Source organism: Montipora foliosa, chromosome 3 (genome assembly GCF_036669935.1).
Source record: "Montipora foliosa isolate CH-2021 chromosome 3, ASM3666993v2, whole genome shotgun sequence".
Lineage (NCBI taxonomy): Eukaryota > Metazoa > Cnidaria > Anthozoa > Scleractinia > Acroporidae > Montipora > Montipora foliosa.
This window is the reverse complement of record NC_090871.1, coordinates 49727009-49729508: the sequence shown is the minus strand read 5'-3', so window position 1 is coordinate 49729508 and position 2500 is coordinate 49727009. Positions and strand designations below refer to the sequence as shown.

Sequence of the window (2500 nt, the reverse complement as noted above, 5' to 3'; positions counted from 1 at the left end):
TGCAAAACGGAAGTTGCTTTGGAAACATAGCGATGGCATATGTTTCTAGAGTGTTCGCCAATTTGAGTTTGCGCTGGAGACAGGCCTTGTTGAATTGCAATGTGGGACTGTTTTGGGGAACGCGTGCGTAGAGCGAGAACTCAAGTTAAAAGAAAGCGATATACCTGGAGCTAAGCTTCCTAAACAATCGCTCGCTCACTAAGATACAAAATTGTCCCTAAAACGAAAAGATTTGATCAAAAGGTCAGCGAGATCGTGGTACATACGACGTTTACTTGCTAACAACGTAAGTTATAAAGATTTAACCCTAAGTTAATTGTGAACGTACAAGAATGTACGAAAGTCTATTTGTTTTGCAGAGTAAACGAATGCATAAACAGTGGCCCATCCGTAAAACAGTCCAACAGTGCATTTCAGTAAGACTCTCGGCCCTGTCCCAAGCAACCTCAAAGTGGCTACTAATAAAGAAAAATCGTATGAACTTGCGCGGTCAACAGTGATGGCCATCCCTCAAACTCAACTTACACGACGTGCAATCTACTTCAGACTTCAAATCTACTTGCAAGAAACAAACATTAAACACACGGAGAGGATTTAGAATAGGCGAGCCAAAGTGTTCAAGCCGGATTGATGGCTTGTCATAGCAGTTTCCGATATCCACTAGACTAACAAGACTAACTCCCAGAATGTGTAGTACCCAGTAAAACAAGAGAAGGCTAACCGTATTCAAAGTGATTTTTTAGACCCAATACTGTAGATAATCAGCGCGGCTTAACATAGAAACGCCGCGTGATTTCTTGTTAAATCGGAATCTCTAATTCTGCCGGTTTTCATTCTTTTTACAGCGGTAAGCTTGTCATATTAAGATGAGATATTGGGTCGTGTAATTGTTACGAAATGTGTAATGTCATTTTGAGGGATGGCCGTTAGCGTTGACCGTGAACTTGCGTGCGTTTCGTAATTAATGGTCACACGTCATGCTTTGAAAGTTCTGAAAAGCCGAAGCTCGTGTAATTTTGCGAACTTTTAAAATATCACTCGTACCCATAAATCACGAAACCGACTCGCGTTAACGTGCATACGATTTCTTACACACATATATATATATATATATATATATATATATATATATATATATATATAGTTAATAGTAGATTGAGGAGAGGAATCTGGACAACTGATTGCATGAGTGAAAATGTGGTTCGGCCGGAGACCGATCTGTGTGTTTTTTTTTTTAATTGTTTAAAGAAATGTACAGGAAATCAGCTAAAGCAGAGATGACAATAAAATATTTTTAAAGTAAAGTTTGCATGCCCCGGTGTCTGTTTTTCATGCGTCTGTCCTGTTATTGATCATGAATTGCGTCATAGCATTGTCAAAGTAGCTGTGGATCCACAACAGGACAGACGCATAAAAACCGACAACAATAACAAAAAGGCAGAGGGGTCAGAATTAAGTCAAAACACGAGAAGAAAGGGAGACAAAAATGCGAGAAACTTCAATCTGACTAGAGCAACTATAGATTTATGTATCTGTCCGCTTATTGACAATAAATATTAGGCAATGAGCGCGCGAGAATTTTTGGCAGTCATTGTAAAACATGGTTTTATCAACGGAGTTGATAATGTAAATTGGCCACCGTACAGAGATTCTAAAAGCTAGGTGGCGGTGGCCAATTTACATTATCAACTCCGTTGATAAAACCAAATTTTTGTATACTACTTCCCCACCGACGCAGCACCACAGTTTCTTTAGAAACTACCCCTTCATTGTAAAACATGCTTTCGACGCTTTTAATTTGCAATGTTGTATTTTTATAGTCATGCAAATAATAAAGCTCACTGTTGTTTTTGTCGTTGTTGTTGTTGTTCGAAACTAATAAGTTGGGAGTTGAATTACATTCTTTTGCAAATAATAATATTTCTTCGTTTTTTGAACAAAATTTGAGAATTTGGTATTTTGGACAACATTTTAACTCTTTCTCCCATTTTTGGACAAGTTTAGAGCACTCTTTGTATTCAAGAAAAGGGTAGGTCCTATTATTGTGCAGTGGAATAAAGAAAGATATACCAGAAAGCAGTGTGTCCCTTGATCCGAAATAGGCATGCTTTTCAAAATCTCGAAGGTGATCTTTCAAAAATTTTAGGAATTTTTTATTCCTTTTTTCTAAATTTCGAATATTTGTTTGAAAATTCTAGTACTATTTGAGTACTGTTTTACCACTTTCCAAGTTTTTTTTTTTTGGCGCAGTCGTGACAGGTTTACTTATGGAACAAAGAACACTGAGAGCATCATACAACTGTAAATTATATATTCTCAATTTTCTTGTTATACAAATATGTGTTCCAGCAAACTTTGCATAGCCTTTATTAAGAATGGCAAAGTAACCTTGCCCCAGTTGTTCAAACGATTGATGGATAGCGCTATCCGCTGGATAAATCACTATCTACTATTACTAGTCCAAGACAACACAATGAAAAAATACAGGATTGGTATATTG

At 37.2% G+C, this 2500-nt stretch overlaps 1 protein-coding gene across 2 annotated transcripts in view; it reads left to right on the top strand.

Annotated features, from left to right (window-relative positions):
• Positions 1 to 1662, top strand: part of LOC137997578 (uncharacterized) — an 11042-nt gene extending 9380 nt beyond the window's left edge. For both annotated transcript variants that reach the window (XM_068843654.1, XM_068843655.1), the window contains exon 7: positions 1 to 1662. This exon is cut by the window's left edge and continues 428 nt beyond it. The gene's annotated coding sequence lies outside the window, so the exon portion shown is untranslated.
• Positions 1663 to 2500: the final 838 nt, after the last annotated feature.